This window comes from Hyperolius riggenbachi, chromosome 1 (genome assembly GCF_040937935.1).
Source record: "Hyperolius riggenbachi isolate aHypRig1 chromosome 1, aHypRig1.pri, whole genome shotgun sequence".
Lineage (NCBI taxonomy): Eukaryota > Metazoa > Chordata > Amphibia > Anura > Hyperoliidae > Hyperolius > Hyperolius riggenbachi.
This window is the reverse complement of record NC_090646.1, coordinates 72,954,566-72,974,016: the sequence shown is the minus strand read 5'-3', so window position 1 is coordinate 72,974,016 and position 19,451 is coordinate 72,954,566.

The following is a 19,451-nucleotide window of genomic DNA, read 5'->3' as shown; positions in this document are numbered from 1 at the left end:
GCCCACTGTCTTTGCGTTGCACTTTTCAAGGGAACCTGAGGTGAGAATAATATTGAGGCTGACATATTTCTCTCCTTTTAAGCAATACCAGTTGCCTGGCTGCCGTGCTGGTCCTCTGCCTCTTATTCTTTCAACCATAGACCCTGAACAAGCATGCAGCAGGTCAGGGGTTTCTGACAATATTGTCAGAACTGAGAAGATTAGCTGCATGCTTGTTGCTGGTGTAATTCAGTTTATTACTGCAGCCAAATAGATCAGCAGGGCCGCCAGGCAACTAGTATTGTTTAAAAGGAAATAAACCCTCACCCCGGGTTCGCTTTAAGTTACAGTTAGCTCCGCCCTCATCTGGTCATTGCCACGCCCATTTTTTGCCGCGGCGCTGCGCGCCGCAGGTTCTATCCACTATAGGTTGTAGCCACGCCCATAGGGGGCCCACAATTACAATTTTGCACAGGGGCCCACTGCTGGCTGTGTCCGCCACTGATGGTGACTATATCTCCTGGACTGGCAATGATATCATTAGGAGACTGTGTCAGTGTAATCTGTGCCCAGGAGCCTGAGGAGTATAAAGAAACTGATTACACATTATTATAGTAGCTTCCATCATTAGTGTCTATGCACAGTAAGTGTAACACATTATCCATAGTATTGCCGTGCATGGCATTATGTGACGCTCTCACCATGAATAGAGAGCAGTATGGCGGCCAGCAGAAGCCCCTGAGATCCCATCCTGGTGTCTCTGCACTGACAGACACACACTACTGAGATGTCACCTGTACAATGTCTCCTATATAACAGCTGCAATCATTAGGGAGACACGCCCACCTCACATAGGTCACACAGGAAACATGCAAATTATCTCCTGTCCTCACATGTCACACCTCACCTCTCATGACTGATTCTCTACTTACCGAAGAGAAATGCTAACCTGTTGTAAGGAAAATAGATTCTGGGAGGTTCGGTAGACGAATTTCAGGTTTGAAAGCCCAGGTACCAGTAAGAAAAGGAGACAAAAAGAGCACCAGGAGTGCTAATAGTGCAGTATTTCTGAGAAATAGGAATTGTAAGAGTGCCTTATGCTGGGAATACATGAAAAGATTTTTCAGCAGATTTACTGTTCGATCAATTTTCTGATTGTTTTTCCGATCATTTTACATTCACTTCTATTAGAAATCGATCCGAAAAACGATCGAAAATCAGATCAGACCTGTTGGAAATTATCTATTGAATCTACCCCATTTATCTACCAAAAAATCTCATGGTGTATTCCCAGCATTAGACTATTGATTATTTATCCTGATCAGAGTAATTAAGCAATAATGCAGGGCAGTCTCCTGTTGCAGAATCCAGTGATACAGGTGCTGACAGCCGACTTCTGTAGTGAGCAGAGAAGCAAGCTCCAGGCAATTTAGATTAGCTTGAATGCAGGTAATCTTATCTCTTTTTCCCCATGACACTTTCCTCAGATTTTAGTGGGTTCTTTTAACAGCATGTCCCTGCCAAACAGCACTGGTGATGTCTGCAGTCCTGGTGAGAAGTCTTACTGCTATTTCTCCTCTCCCACCAGGCTCTCTGTTTTGTGCCTCTACCTCTTTATCTCCCCATCCTCCTATGCATCCCCCTCTACGGTATGTCCCCTTTTTCTGACTTTCCTCAGAGGAGCTCACAATCTAATTTTACCATGGTCATAGTCTAATGTCCTACCATATTATTGTTGTGTATTCATACAGCACTGACATCTTATGCAGCACTGTATAGAGAACAGAGTTTCATAACGCTTCGTTCCGTCCACATCCTGATATGCATCTGACATGGGCTTCAGTCATTACAGGACAGATCATCACAGCCAGAGTGCATCTCACACAGGTTTCAGTCATTGCAGGACAGATCATCACAGCCAGAGTGCATCTCACACAGGCTTCAGTCATTGCTGGACAGATCATCACAGCCAGAGTGCATCTCACACAGGTTTCAGTCATTTGCAGGACAGATCATCACAGCCAGAGTGCATCTGACACGGGCTTCAGTCATTACAGGACAGCTCATCACAGCTAGAGTGCATCTCACACAGGCTTCAGCCATTGCAGGAAAGATCATCACAGCCAGAGTGCATCTCACACAGGCTTCATTCATTGCAGGTCAGATCATCACAGCCAGAGTGCATCTCACATAGGCTTCAGTCATTGCTGGACAGATCATCACAGCCAGAGTGCATCTGATACCAGCTTCAGTAATTGCTGGACAGATCATCACAGCCAGAGTGCATCTCACACAGGCATCAGCCATTGCAGGAAAGATCATCACAGCCAGAGTGCATCTCACACAGGCTTCATTCATTGCAGGACAGATCATCACAGCCAGAGTGCATCTCACACAGGCATCAGTCATTGCAGGACAGATCATCATAACCAGAGTGCATCTCACACAGGCTTCAGACATTGCAGGACAGATAACCATAGCCAGAGTGCATCTCACACAGGCATCAGTCATTGCTGGACAGATCATCACAGCTAGAATGCATCTCACACAGGCATCAGTCACTGCAGGACATATCATCACAGCCAGAGTGCATCGATCTGACACAGGCATCAGCCATTGCTGGACAGATCATCATAACCAGAGTGCATCTGACACAGGCATCAGTCATTACAGCACAGCTCATCACAGCCAGAGTGCATCTGACACAGGCATCAGCCATTGCTGGACAGGTCATCACAGCCAGAGTGCATCTGACACAGGCATCAGTCATTGCTGGACAGGTCATCACAGCCAGAGTGCATCTGACACAGGCATCAGTCATTGCTGGACAGGTCATCACAGCCAGAGTGTATCTGACACGGGCTTCAGTCATTGCCGGACAGATCATCACAGCCAGAGTGCATCTGACACAGGCTTCAGTCATTACAGCACAGCTCATCACAACCTGCCTGTGCTCACTTTTTACCATAGCTCCAAAGTGTCCATTTTACAGAGTGACATTCCCCTGTGGCGTAGCAATAGGGGGTGCAGAGGTAGTGACTGCATCGGGGGCCCTTGGGCTGGAGTGGCCCTGTGAGGCCCACCCTCAACCACCTCTTTATTGGTCCTGTGCTGATAATATTCACTTTTATAGATGCTTTGAATTGTAGTAATCATTACCAAACTGTCCCCCATCCCCTTTTTGCACCTGACACTGTGGTTGTCCTTTATTGGTTTTGGTGAACCATATCAATTGTTATGTATAGCATGCTTGGGGGCCCCAGTGCAAAACTTGCACCGGGGTCCATAGCTCCTTAGCTACTACACTGACAGTCCCTCTTTGGGAACCAAATCCTTCTGTCCCTCTCTCTTCCTCATGTATCCCTCTTTCAGGACTGATGTACAGATCTGTGTAAATAATGCCCATTCTTTAAATTGATATATTTCTTAAAGCAGACCCGAACTCAGAACTTCCTCCCTGCTCTAAAACATACACAACAGCATACTAACCTTTAAAGAAAAACATTTATTTGGTACAGCTGATAGAAATCCGGCAATAAATCTACAATGTGTCTACTTCCTGCTTTCATGGAAGCAGACATAATGTGTTTACCAATTAGCTTCCCTGCCATGGCAGTCAGGTGACACAGGTGAGAGATTGAATTGCAATTAGTAATTAGTCACATAAGAGGGGGGATTAGACAGGTAAAACTCTCTAAATACATACGGGGTGCATTTCTGCATGTTTTCCTTCTGCCCTGTGCAAGAGTTCAGGTCCACTTTAATTTCAAATGTTATATGAAGAACAACTAGTGATGATAAAAAGGACCAGTGTGGTCTGAATTCTAAAATTTCATCTTTTATTCAGGAATTTTTAGTGGTATGCGGTGGGGGCGTGACTAGGGGTGTGGCAGGGGCGTGTCTTAAAATGTCCCTCTTTTTCATCTCAGAAAGTTAGCAGGTATGTTTTTACTTCCTCCTGTTTGCTCTTTTTTTCCCCAAAAAGCTTTATTTGAAGCAAAGTCAAAAAATAAACATCAACATTTGTCTCGTATCCATCAACAAAATTACACAGCTAGATCAAGTCTTCAACATTTGCATCAAGGAACAAATGTTTCTATAACTAGGAACAAGATATAATTAGCTATTCAAGGTTTTAAGTCCACATTGAATATCAGGCTATAATCGGCTACAACACAGTTTCCTTGTAGCTTGAACCGAGAATTTAGCTAAAATGACATAGTGGTAAGAACGGCTTGACTTATCATAGATGCATCAAATATTTAATCAGTACCCAAAATTTGTCTAGAACCCCACATCCATCCTGACATGCAATATTTAGTACAAAATGTGCAGTAATATTGATACGAATATTAGTATCATCCCCAACTCCTGCGGTCTGACATCACTTGTATATAAGTTAACATAGAAAACCTTTATTTTATCCTAACAATCAAGAGGTCTCTCCCCTTATCATGTCCCGGACTCTCTCCCATTTCAGTCCATCCTTTGCCTCCTTCGCATTCTTTTCACACCCTCGCTTTAAATTGTCACCAGATCAGTATAGTCTTTAGTTTCCTTAAAATCAACCCATTGTGCCCATGTGATATAAACTTTATGGGCCCGATCTGTCTTAACTGTTTTGAGCTTCTCCATTGAATAAATGAAGTCTATTTTGTGTAGCCATTCCCTCATGGATGGTATCTTAGCTGACTTCCACCATCTGGGGACCAATACCTTTGCTGCATTCAAGAGATGTATCAGAAGGGAGTTTTTATAGGTTTTTATGGACATGTCATTATTATGGAGGAGTAAAGTGCTCATTTTGAAAGGGATGTGGAAAGATGAAATTTTTACTGACCATTTATGAATGAGTCTCCAGAAAGGGACAATTTTAGAGCAATCCCACCAGACATGCTCATAAGTAGCAGGGCTGTATTTGCAGCGCCAGCATTCATTAGAGTAGTCTGGTAAAATTTTATGTAAAGAATCAGGAGTTTTATGCCATCTGGGGAGTATTTTATAATTCGCCTCTTGTATGGTGGTATTTATTGAGCTTTTATGAGACAAAGTAAAAATGTTCTCCCAATCTATATTATCGTCATTGTCTCCTAAAGCCCTTTCCCATTTATCGGTAAATGGTAGAGGTGTTTCAGGGCTCAAATTCTCCAAAGTTTTGTACAATAAGGATACCACATGGGGGACCGGATCTCCCCTCTGACAAATTTCCTCGAAACCAGTCATATTTCTACCAAAAAATGTTTTGTTAGAGGGATGTGCGAGATATGAGCATATCTGGCGGAAGGGCCACGTGGGTATTGAAAAATTCTCAGGCTTATCTGTTAATATACCTCCTCTAAGGAAGTCTTTGGCCTTATATTCAAAATTGGGGGGGGGGGGGACCCCTTTATGAAGGGGCCTTTCACCCCCGGTCCAAAGTCAAGGTTAAACAGTAGGCTCGTGAGTGGGCTCAATTCAGATGAAATTTTGTGTGACTTACAGATACTGTAGAAATTTTTCATCATACTCTTAATGAGAATAAATTCTCTCAGAAGAGGTTTCGCAGCAGGATTTGGGATCCAGGGAACATTCCTAATGTGTTGACCTAGGATTAGTTCATCCAGATCAACCCATAATTTAGCTTCCCCATGGCAGGACCAATCAATTATTCTCGTCAGTAAACTAGCCATATGGTAATTTGCCAGATTAGGTACCGCCGCCCCGCCTTGAGTTTTAGGGAGGTACAGGATGAATTTGTTAATTCTTGGAGCTTTTTTATTCCATATAAAGGAGCCAATCCTGCTTTGAAGTCCCCTCAAAAATTCTTTAGGCAATAGAATGGGGATGGCCTGAAATAGGTAGAGAATACGTGGGAGTATGTTCATTTTAATTACCCCAATGCGACCAAACCAGGACAAAGTAAGGCCTTCCCACCTTTCCAGATCTTTGAAAATCGTTGTTTGTAAAGTGGAGAAATTTAGCTGAAAAAGCCTGTTAAGATCTTTAGGTAGTTTGACCCCTAGATAGGTTATCACGTCATTGCTCCATTGAAATGACATAGATTGTTTTAGGTCCTCAACCTGGGATTGAGGCATTGTGACATTAAGCACTTCAGACTTGGTCATATTCATTTTAAAATTTGATAAAGTTTCGAAGGCATTAAAGGCCTCAACTGCAGCTGTCATCGACTCCTTAGGGTCAGTCAGAAACAGAAGTATATCATCTGCAAATGCTGCAATTTTAAAGGATATATCTCCCACTGCCACACCATGAATATTCTCGTTGTTGTTAATATGCCTAATGAAAGGTTCTATTGAAAAAATAAAAAGCAGTGGCGACAGCGGGCATCCCTGACGAGTTCCGTTCGTAAGGGAGAAGGATTGAGAGAGACATCCATTAATTCTTACTTGAGCCGTAGGACCAGAGTATAAAGCCAATATTTTTTGCTCCATTGCACTACCCACGTTCACATACCTAAGAACTTCCATATAGTCCCATGCTACTCTGTCGAAGGCCTTCTCCGCATCCACCGAGAGGAGATGGCCCTCGACATTTCGCCTCTGCATGAATTCAATCAGAGTAATGGCTTTGCTCGTATTGTCTCTGGCTTCTCTGCCAGGGACAAATCCTACTTGATCTTTGCCTATAAGGGAGGGAATGATTGTAACTAACCGATTTCCAAGAATCTTACTAAAAAGTTTTGTGTCCACATTCAATAGGGAAATTGGCCGATAATTGGCACAATTTGTGTCGTCCTTTCCCTTTTTGGGTATCACAGAGATGTGAGCTGACTGCATTTCTGTTGGCATGGAGTTCGCTTCAGAGATCTCGTTAAACATTGCTGTAAGGTGGGGTGTAAGGGTGGAACTGAAAGCCTTGTAGTAAGCACCCGAGAAGCCATCAGGTCCAGGACTTTTATTAGGTTTAAGTGTTTTTATTGCTGAAGTGACTTCATCTTCCTGAAAGTCCTCCCGCCATTCCTCCACTGTTTGTGGACTTATCTTAGGCATGCCTGAGGTGTAAAGAAACTGCTTGATTTCCTCAACCCTCCTATCTCTATCCGTTTTTGATAGTACATGTGATTGGAGAGAGTACAATTCGGAATAGAACTCCGTGAACCTTTGTGCAATATCCGATGTTCTCTGAAGCAAAGCCCCTTTTTTATTTCTAACAGCTTTAATGTCTCCCCCAATCAGCCTCTCCCTTAGTGCCCTAGCTAAGTATTTCCCCGGCTTATTGCTTGCTTCATAAAAAATGCCAGTTCTCAAAGTAAACTCCGCTTGGAACCGTCTATCTAGAGCTTTATTGAGCAGGGTTCTGATTTCTGACATTCTATTTACGCTTGCAGTGGTAAAGTTTCTTTTATGTAGAGTCTCCAAATGCCTCAACTCCTCCACCCAGGAGTCTACCTCCTTGCTTTTTTCCTTTCTTAGCTTAGACTGTTCCGCAATTAACAGTCCCCTTAGGGTACACCTGTGTGCTAACCAGACCGACCGCCTGCTGACCTCTAGTGAAACATTTTCATCAAAGAAGGTTTCAAGACGTTTTTTAAGCCTGGGTTGATGCCCATTTCCCAGTCAGTAGATGTGCTGGAAATCTCCATATAAAATCTCTATCTTGCTTTGCCCCCAATGCTAGAGTTAGAGTGATAGGGGCATGATCAGATCTAGTACAAAGTTCAATTTTAGCATCTAAAAGTTTGGGGAGATCCTCCTGAGATATAAAAAAATAATCAATCCTAGTGGCTTTATTATGCAAAGCAGACCAGAAGGTAAAATCTTGCTCTAACAGATGGCTTATTCTCCACGAGTCTACTAGCCTAAGTAGGGCTAGGTTGTGTTTAATTCTGTTTAGGACCTTGTATCTCGTGGAAGAGTGGCCATCCGAGGTATCCAGTGAAGGGTTCAAGGAAACATTCAAGTCGCCTCCCAGGATAAGCACTCCCTGAGAGAAGGTCAGCAAGCGATCAGTCACGTCCGCAACAAATGTAGCCTGTCTTAAATTGGGTGTGTAGATTGATGCCAGGGTGACCATCTTGGTCATTTAGTAAACCTTTCACGAAAACAAATCTGCCCTCATCATCCAGGGAACTATCCCTAAATTCCCATCTCACTCTCCGTGAGAGAATGATAGATACCCCTTTTATCTTTCCTTCTGAGGAGGAAGAGTTATAGATATGAGGATACTTTTTGTCACAGAAAATGGGAGTCCCGCCTTTTTGAAAGTGCGTTTCTTGTAGAAATAGGACGTCACAGTTATATCTGGCTGCTTCAGAGAACACCAATTTTCTTTTATAGGGGGAATTAAGCCCCTGGGAGTTCAAGGACAGGAATGAGATCTTGTTTTTACCTGTCTGCATGGTGGGGGATGCCTAGACTTCAGCTTCTAGAAAGTAGTAGAATTAAATGACAGGAGTCACTCTTATTCTATTGGCAGGAGAGGTATAAAGAATTGACCGTCAGGAGTGTGGGCGTATAGATTACGTGGGTGTTTAAGGGTATCAGATCACACTATGGTATTACCACTATGTAGCTTCTTTACAGAGTAGAGGGGCCGAACCACCTCTACACTTACACTGTAACTAGGAGACACCTATACAAATGTGCGGTGTCTTGGGTAGGGGGTGCTTTATGTTCTACAAACTAGCACAGAACTCAAAGAACTAGAAAAAGACTATAACACATCTACAGGGGAGACAGACCATTTTGAACATATTTAAAGTAATGACAACCACTAAACTGTAATTGCAACTATTAACATTGAGGGGGTCCCCTTTAGGAGACTCCTCTCTAGCTATATCCTTATGACTACATACTATTGGTTCACGAGATATCGCTATTAACCCCCAATCCTCCTGTACATCACTCAACGTTACCCTCCAATATCTTGTGTCTAACTTATGTACTGAATAGAGGGTTAATCATAATCATCTTATAATTGGTACACTCCAATAAGCTTTGCGTAAACCTACAAACTAATTCAAATTCAGACTTTAACCATAGATGAGTCATAAATCTTATCAAAAAACGCTAGGCCCCATTAATGAAGTCACTTAGATAACCAGGAGTGCTCACGTCCTCATAGCATACACTGAGTTAGGTAAGGTCATCTCCCTGCATCCTGGGATCTTGCGCCGATTCGTCTGAAGAGGAATGGCTGTCTTGGGGTGCCGTATTGGAACTTATGCTGGCGCTCTTCTTTCTGCGTTTGGATCTCCCCCGGCCCTTTTGCGCTTTTGGTGGGTGAGATGTGCCCATCAGTGGTGAAAGCCCGAATTCCTGCTTCCACTCGCTAAGATCAGGGATTTTTATTTGCAATGCCTCACAAAAAGGTGTTAAATCCTCCGGAGTTTGCAGAATGTACGTCTCGTCATTTTGCGTAACACTCAACCCGAAAGGGAAGCGCCATTTATATAGCAAACTTTTTTCCCGCAAAAGCTGTAGAAGCGGCTTTAGGGCTCTTCTCTGTCTTAAGGTGATAGGAGACAGATCTTGAAATATAGATACTTCTGACTCATTAAAGATTATTTTGTCCTGGTTTCTGGCAGCTTTGACTATCTCTTCCTTTAAAGGAAAGGACACCAAGCAACATATTATATCACTGGGAGCTTTTGGGTCAGCACTGCGAGGTTTTAAGGCTCTGTGTGCCCTAACAAATTCTATCACAGTGTCGGCATCTCTTTCTAAGATGTTATTGAATAAAGTCTGCAGAGCGTCTGTGATCTGTGCTGGTTGTATTGATTCAGTCATTCCCATTAATCCTCAGATTATTTCTTCGACCTCTGTTATCTAGATCCTCTATGATTCTAAAGGCCTGTTGCATCTGGTTATCTTGCTTATCAGATTGCTTTTTAAGCCGCTTAATCTCTCCGGCCTGCACTTTAGTGACATTAGAGATAGCCTCCACTTTAGAAGAGAGGGAGTGACTATCTCTGCGGACGGAGGTCACTGCTGCTTATAATGCATTTTTTAAGTCTCCAGCCACAGCATTTAAGTCTCCCAAAGTCAGTACCTTAGTCTGAGGAAAAGAATCTCCTTGGGTGTCCTGTGTCTTCTCCACAGAAGGTTGCTGCGTCACAGATTTATTGCCTTGGTCTGGCGCCATCTTGTGTCTCTGAGCGGTGCTCATGTTAGCAGACTGAGATTTAAAGATCTCCGGTATACCACGTTGTGAAGAGGTTGGTGATGTCTCTCTCAGCTTCCCGGCCTGTTTCGCCTGCTTATCCTTCTCTTTGCCCATCTCTTAAGGGTGTTTGGATGTCAGAAAAAGCTATGCTCCAAGAAGGAGTATGCCAAGAAAATCAAACTTAACCTACGCTGAAACGACTCTCGCGCGGTATGAAAGGGGCTGAAGGCCGCCACAAACTACAAGCCCCAAACCCAGCATGCAACACCCAGCCCGATACTAGCAGAAGAACTCATCAGATTCTACTGCAGGTTCGAGAATCAGGAAGAACCGGAGGAGAACCAGGTACGAGCTATCCCACCTTCATGCCCTGCTGACAACGCCCTGAGACTGCCCTCTCCCATGGTGATGAGCAAAGCCAATGTCCTGCACCTCCTATCAACCCTAAACGCCAGGAAAGCCCCCGGCCCCGACGGAGTATCTCCAGCGTGCCTGAAAACCTGCTGTAGGCAGCTTGCTCCTATCCTCTTTGCTATCTTCACAAAGTCCTTAGGGGAAGGCAAGGTCCCGATGTGCTTCAAGAAGTCTACCATCATACCTGTGCCTAAGAAACAAGGGGTCACCGAACTGAACAACTTTAGGCCCGTGGCCCTGACATCCATCATCATGAAAACCATGGAGCGCGCAGTCCTGGCCCACCTCAAGCTCTCCACGTCGCCACTCCTAGACCCCTTTCAGTTTGCATACAGAGCAAACAGGTCCACTGATGACGCGATCAATATCTGCCTAGAGCTCATCAACGACCACCTTGATAGGCCGGACACTTACGCTAGGATACTACTTTTGGACTTCAGCTCGGCCTTTAACACCATCTGTCCACGTATTCTCCAACGGGTCCTAGCTGCACTTGGAGTCCACCCAAGTCTACAACTCTGGATCACAGACTTTCTTACCAACCGGTCCCAAGTCGTCAGACTGGGCGATATCCACTCTCAAGCTGCGACCACGAACATAGGAGCTTCCCAAGGCTGCGTACTGTCACCACTGCTGTTCTCCCTCTACACGAACAACTGCAGGTCCGAGGCAGACTCTGTCAAGGTTATCAAGTTTGCTGATGATACCACCATCATCGGCCTTGTCACCAAGGATGATGTCCAGGAGTACCGTCAGCAGGTGGAGAGAATCTGCAATTGGAGCAAGGAGAACAGGCTGGTGCTCAATACCGCAAAGACCGTGGAGCTATTAATCGACTTCAGGAAGGCTGCTCCCACCCCACCCCCAATTTACATTGACGGCACGGAGGTAACCAGAGTGCCCTGCGCCCGGCTTCTAGGCACTACCATCTCCAGTGGCCTCAGCTGGCGGAGCAGTGCTTTTCAGCGCTGCTAGATTTGGACGCAGCCGGCGCCTCCATAGACTTCAATAGGAATCATTCCTATTGAAGCGCTCAGTGAGTAACGTCGGCTCCGTCAGAAGACGGAGCCGAAGTTGCTTAAAAACATAATAATTCGGCCTCCAGCAATCGCTGGAAGCCGAATTATTTCATTCCCCCACTATCCATGTCGGCCTGGAGGGGGAATAGTAATTAAATCGGCCCGGACTTGTGCAGAAGCAGGATCAGCTATATACTGCTCTATCCTGCACCCAAGTCTACCGGCGCCGATTTCAAATGTACTCTCAGCTGGAAGCCCAACATCACTGCCACCCAACGTAAAGCACAACAGAGACCCTTCTACCTCCACCAGCTGAGAAAGTTCGGCATGACTCAAGAAATTCTAACCAACTTTTACTCCGCCACCATTGAGTCGATCCTCTGCTCTTCCATCTTGGTGTGGTATGCTGGCGCCACTGTCAATGATCGGGAAACAAACTACAGAGGGTCATCAGGTCAGCAGAGAGGATCATTGGGTGCCCCCTCCCCTCACTTGCCCTACTACACAGCAAAAGACTAAAAAACCAGGGCACTGAGGATTGCAAATGACTCCTCACACCCTGGCCACCGCTACTTCAGCATCCTGCCCTTGGGACGGAGACTACGAGCCATCTCCACTAAAACCACGAGACATAGGAACTCGTTCTTCCCCTCGACAGTCAACCTCCTAAACTCCCTCCATGTTCTACCATCAAAGCAAACGTCAACGAGCGGCGAGGCCGGCGGCGCTACGGCTGAACAGCCGACTGTAACGATTGGTGAAGCACAGAGAGGATCTGATTACCGGTGATCTGCAGTATCACTGGGAATACAGATGTATACCAGATTATAAGTGATCTGCAGTAAAAGTTTGAGCTTCCGCTCAGAGGTTGCAGCAAAGTCAGGGTCGTCGTATATTACTGCCATGGCTTTAAAAAATTCCTCTACCGAGGTCAGAGCTGTATCTGTGGGGGACAGGTTGTATGCCCAGGACTGGGAATCACCAGTTAACAAAGTTTTAATAAAAATGACCCGTTGGGTCTCTGTCCCCGAGGATCGGGGTCTCAACTCGAAATATGATAACACTCTCCTCTTAAAATTCCGGAAGTCAGACTTGTGGCCGGAAAATTTATCAGGTACGGGCATACGTATGTCATCACTAAGAGGGGATCGCACTGAATCAACTGACGTCTGGAGGTTCACACAGAGCCTGATAGGGCATCAATTAAGGCTTTGTGCTGGCCCAGTGCTTGATGGATGCTATCCACCGAAGTGGCAAGCACAGTCAGAGGGTCAGCGCGTGTTTCCATCTGTTTTTTGGTCTGGCGTTCTGTACCGATCGGTGAAGCACAGAGAGGATCTGATTACCGGTGATCTGCAGTATCACTGGGAATACAGATGTATACCAGATTATAAGTGATCTGCAGTATCACCGATAATCCGATATACCAGCTAACCTCTGTTCACCTGAGTAGAGTGTAGTGTTAGGTGTAACAGTAACACTTAGAGGACTAGGCCTCAGTGCAGCAAGGAGTACTGCACGGATTCCTTCCGCAGACCTGAACTCTCCAAGACGGGAGGAGTCGGGCTGACAGTAGGAAGGATTGTCCGAAAATGACACTCTGGAGGAAGTGTCACTGACAGGACGGGGAACCGCCTCCAATAGTAAGGTCGGTTCTCGAGGTCGGACAAGCCAGGTCGTACACACACGGACAGACAAAGTACAAGATCAGGAGGCAAAGGCGGAGTCTAAGTACAGGTGGGGTTCGGCAACAGAGTATCAGATATATCGAGGTACAAGATCAGGAGACAGAGGCGGAGTCTAAGTACAGGCGGGGTTCGGCAACAGAGTATCAGATATATCGAGGTACAAGATCAGAGTTCAGGAGGATAGTCAGGCAGGCAAGAGTCATAACAGATAAACACGATCAAACTAGTACTTTAAAGGGATACTGTAGGGGGGTCGGGGGAAAATGAGTTGAACTTACCCAGGGCTTCTAATAGTCCCCCGCAGACATCCTGTGCCCGCGCAGCCACTCACCGATGCTCCGGCCCGGCCTCCAGTTCACTTCTAGAATTTCAGACTTTAAAGTCTGAAAACCACTGCGCCTGCATTGCCATGTCCTCGATCCCGCTGATGTCACCAGGAGCGTACTGCGCAGACACAGACCATACTGGGCCTGTGCAATATGCTCCTGGTGACATCAGCGGGATCGAGGACACGGCAATGCAGACGTAGTGGTTTTCAGACTTTAAAGTCTGAAATTCCAGAAATGAACCGGAGGCGGGGCCAGAGCATCAGTGAGTGGCTGCGCGGGCACAGGACGTCTGCGGAGGACCATTAGAAGCACCGGGTAACTTCAACTCATTTTACCCCGACCCCCCTACAGTATCCCTTTAAGTTATCAACAGAATCTAGCTAAGTGTAGGATTACAGCTCCAGCTGGTCCCGGAACACTTGCGGATCTGACTACGGATCTGGGTGCTTCCACATATGTGATCGCAACGCCAGACACCAGAGAAATGACCAACTAGCAGTATATATACACAGGCACCTTCTCCAGCACCTCCCTAAGTGCTGGACTAATAAGGAGTGGAGCCAGAGTCAGCTGACCCGCCTGGTCAGCTGACTCCCTTCTGGCTGCTATATCTTCCCTGCCTGAGTGCGCACGCGCGCGTCACTCTAAACCTGGAGGGACTATGCATCCCAGCCACCCCAGCACCGCTCTGCGGTACCTCTACCCGGAGGACCTGCGCGCTAACCGCCGCGTCCAACGCGGCGGTTTTTCCGCGCTCCGCCATGCCTCGCACGGGGACAGCCGCCTCAGACTGAGTGGAGGCGGCTGCCTCCCCGTGCCCTGACATACTGCGCGCGGAAAGAGCCGCCTCCGCCTGACACATGGCGGCGGCTCTTCCGTGCTTTCTCACACCGACCAGCCCACAAGACTAACTGACTTTCGACATCGTAGGGACACACTGGGATTGAAATGTTTTTTACAATGTTGTATTAATCTGATTTTGCCTTCTATGCACTCTCTCTTTCTCTTTCCTCCTTCCTCTTTCTATGCACTCTTCCGGAGCCATTGTATTGTATTGTATTGTGCCAAAAACAATTCCGGGCATGTCCCCTCATCCTTGGCGAAATAAAAGGATTCTGATTCTGATTCTGGAGTCTGTCTCCCCGGAGCTTCTCTCTCACACGTCTTTCTCCCACGGCATCAGGCCACGCCCCCCTGTTTGCTCTTCTCTTCACACAGAAAGCCTGGCAGCTCTTGCCTATTATATCAATGATGAATACGGGTGAAGTGATTGCTGGTCTCTCCCAGCCCCAACTAAAGGGTGCAGCAGCTCCACCCTCTAAGTCACAAGCTTGGAGGAAGGTAGAAGGAGAGAAAGAAAGCTCCCAGCTGGTCACTCACTCCAGAGAGAGAGTGAGTAACTGTGTACTACAGACATGCAGGGCCAGATTTACTACAACGCACTGTAGGCACGTGCCTACAGGCGCCAGATGATGGAAAGGTGGTTCACTTTCCTTCCCAAATGCCTTCCTCCCTCCCTATGCTAGCGTAAATGAGGTTACTTACCCTGCTCTAAGCATTCCACTGATGAGATTTCCCTTCAGGCAGGGAACACACTTGACTTTCAGTTTTCCGCGCGCGTTTTTTTGCATACTTTTTCTGCACACCAAGTGTGTTTCCATGCAGGAAACAGCGCGCGTTTTTTCACAGCAGCTGATGTAAATGATAGAGGAAACTGCCAAAATGTGCAGAGTCATCATGCAGAATGTCAGTTTTTTTTCTGCGTGCGAACAACACAGTAAGTGTGCACTACCCCATTGATTAACATGAGTTCTCAGTTTTTCTGTGCAGAAAACGTGCACGAAAACAGTCAAGTGTGTTCCCTGCCTTAGTCAGGGGCACCTCTAAAGACTTAATACTGAGGTTCCTCTAGCTACCTTATACCAAGGTGCACCTGTAGCTTCCTATGACGGGCAAGGGAAGCAAGAAAGAAGGGACAGCTGGGCCAGCCAGCACATTTGTGGTGCAGTTTGGTGGCAGTTTGTAGGGTGTCAGTACAGCCTATAGGCTCCTGTAGGTAAATCCGGGCCTGCAGACATGGCAGCATGTCACTTGTGGAGACACTTCTTTTCTCTCCCCTCGATCCTCACAGTGACCATGCCTCTTACACCCACCGGCATTATAGCTACCTCAGCTCGAATCTCCCAGCTTGGCTCTGCTTTGCTTAGTCCCTCCCCTCAATGTCATAGAGATGGGGAGGAGCTCTCTCTGTCATACATGAGGAGAGGAGGACAGTGTGGCCGGTGCAGACAGCTGACTGTGGAACAACAGCTGATCTGCTCTGTACAACAGCCACCCCAGCTCTCCTGCCACTTTCCAGGTGCCCAAGGCAGGCCTATGTGGCCTGGGCGGAAATCTGGCCATGCAGTCAATTCTTGTCACATGGTTGTATTTTTATTGATAAGTTGTTGTTATTATTATTATTTATAACTGTTCAGGGGTTTCCTTGCTATGTCCCCTGAATCCTATCAGCTTTTAATAAAACTGGACTGATAGGGCCCATTTTCACCTCTGAGAATGAATTTAGCATTACCAAATGATGGGTCCAAAATTAAGGAACTGTAGATGACCTGCTGTAATAAAAAAAAATACTAATAATTAATAGTTTTCTTTTGATATTAGCTACAGCTTTTACGTACATAATATTAACTGAAAGTTATCTTCTGCTAAAAGAGGAAGAAGGTTTTTGTACGGCTCTGTATCACTGTGTGAGTGGGTAGCTGCTAAACTGCTGACAGTGATAGACGGCTTCATCTACCTCCTTCACACCAGTGATTTTGAGAGTGAAATCCTGTCCTGATCCAGATCCACTGAACCTGGCTGGGGCTCCAGAATGCAGAGTGGTGGCATATCTGATAATCAGTGCTGGAGGATGTCCTGGTTTCTGCTGGTACCAGTTACAATTGCTGCTGATGTGAGCACTGGCTTTACATGACATGGTGACTGTATCCCCTGGACTGGCAGTGATGTCATTAGGAGACTGTGTCAGTGTAATCTGTGCCCAGGAGCCTGAGGAGTATAAAGAAACTGATTACACATTATTATAGTAACTTCCATCATTAGTGTCTATGCACAGTAAGTGTAACACATTATCCATAGTATTGCAGTGTATGGCATTATGTGACGCTCTCACCATGAATACAGAGCAGTATGACGGCCAGCAGAAGCCCCTGAGATCCCATCCTGGTGTCTCTGCACTGACAGACACAGACTACTGAGATGTCACCTGTACAATGTCTCCTATATAACAGCTGCAATCATTAGGGGGACACGCCCACTTCACATAGGTCACACAGGAAACATGCAAATTACGTCCTGTCCTCAAAGGACACACCTCACTTCTCTGCATTACATGACTGAGCACTAATTCTATATTTACTAACAAAAGAAAAACAACAGTTAAAATGTAGATCCTCCTAGAGTTCACTGTTCCAGTACAGGTCTAGTCTAAACCTAATGGACAAAAGCTTGTTAGTAAGATTTCTTATAGCCGAGCTCCTGGCCATGGATTAGGGCATCCAGACTCGAGTAAGATCTGCAGAAGCCCAAAAGAATGAAGTGCACAGTTTCTTCTTCTGCACAAGCACTGTGTTTTACTGGGCATCAAGGCAGGAGTTATACTCTTTCATCCTCTAGGCCAACTTTATTCTGGGGCTTATTTCTTATGTTGCAGCCGCTATCTTTGTGAAAAAAAACATATACGGCAGCCCCTCTCTCCTATGTACAACTCCCTTTGTTAGCAGTTCCTCTCTTCTATGAGTTGCTCCCCATTTTCTTCCTCCTCTTCCATATAAAGCAACCCATCCTTCATGTCTACCCACCCACTTGGCTACCAGCCAGGGGCGTAGCTAGGAGTGACTGAGCCCCATAACAAAAAAAATGTTATGCCCCCCCCCCCCAACCTTCCAACCCCACGGACCTCCCACCCATATTTTCCTCCAGGACCCTCCACCCCAACATTCCCACACCCCTCTAAGTACAGTATAATTAGCCAGGTCTATAGGTCTATAGGTGTTCCCGGTTTAGGTAGTAGTCAGGGGCGTAACTAGAAATCACTGGGCCCCCTTGTGAAAATTTTGATGGGCCCCCTTGTGAACATTTTGATGGGCACCCTTATGAAAATTTTGATGGGCCCCCAACATAGGTGCCAAATAATCGTAATGGGGCAGTGTTTCACTATAAAATAATTGTAATGGGACAGGGTTTCACCATAAAATAATCGTAATGCAGCAATGTTTCACCATAAAATAATTGTAATGCAGCAATGTTTCACCATCAAATAATCACAATGTGTGCAGCATTTCCCCAGAAATTAATCGTAAAGTGGGCAGCATTTAACCAGAAAATAATCGCAATGTGGGCGTTACTTCACCAGAAAATAATCATACAATGGGCATCATTTCACCAGAAAATAATCGCAATGTGGGCATCATGACTGCATGGTGCGACATTAACAACCTGTTATTAAATACAAAGAAGACCAAAGAAATTATTCTGGACTTTAGGACCACCAAAAAGACCACTCACCTACCGCTAATGATCAATGCAGAGGCTGTGGAGAGAGTTTTCATCTTCAAATTTTTGGGAGTCACCATCGCAGAGAACCTGTCCTTGGCTGACAATGCTTTAGCTCTAACTGGCAAAGCACAACAACGTCTCTACTCTTTGAGGAAACTAAGGAGCGCTAACCTCCCACAGAAGCTGCTGGTTAATTTCTACAGATGCACTATAGAAAGCGTTCTGACCAATTGCATGACGGCCTGGTACAACAGCTGCACCAAGGCTACTCGACAAGCCCTGCAGCGAGTTGTTAAAACAGCAAAAGCCATTATCGGCACTGAACTACCATCACTGGAACTTTTGTATAATACTCGCAGCGTGAGAAGGGCCAAAAACATTATTAAGGACAACACTCACCCTGGAAATGCCTTGTTTGAGCTCCTTCCATCAGGTAAACGTTTTAGATCAATCCGCACACACACAAACAGACTGAAAAACAGCTTTTTCCCATCCGCCATAAACTTGATGAACTCTGAATCCTCTCTGAAATAATTAACAGTGTGTACAAATTGTTAAAATATCTGTAATACCTGGCATACTTGTATAATTTCTTCTCTTCCTACCCTTGTTACTATCACTATGTTCCTTATATGCACCGTGGGGTTGTCATGAAAAGTAATTTTGTTGTGTTACACAATGACAATAAAGTGTTTGAATTACATTGTATTGAATCATTTCACCCGAAAATAATCGCAATGTGGGCATCATTTCACCAGAAAATAATTGCAATGTGGGCATCATTTCACCAGAAAACAATCCTACAGTGGGTAGCATTTCAGCAGAAAATAATCGCAATGTGGGCAGAATTTCACTAGAAAATAATCACAATGTGGACAGAATTTCACTAGAAAATAATCACAATGTGGACAGAATTTCAGCAGAACATAGTCACAATTTGTGCATCATTTCACCATAAAATAATCACAATGTGTGCATCATTTCACCATAAAATAATCACAATGTGTGCATCATTTCACCACAGAATAATCGCAATGTGTGCATCATTTCACCATAAAAATAATCACAATGTGGGCAGCTTTTCACCAGAAAATAATCGCAATGTGGGCAGCATTAGCCAGATATGGGTGTCACTGCCCCCCCCCAGCATATAGGTTAGCCAGACATGGGTGCCACTGCCCCCCAGCATATAGGTTAGCCAGACATGGGTGCCACTGCCCCCCCAGCATATAGGTTAGCCAGACATGGGTGCCACTGCCCCCCCAGCATATACTTTAGCTAGACATGGGTGCCACTGCCCCCCCACCAGCATATACTTTAGCCAGACATGGGTGCCACTGCCCCAAGCATATAGGTTAGCC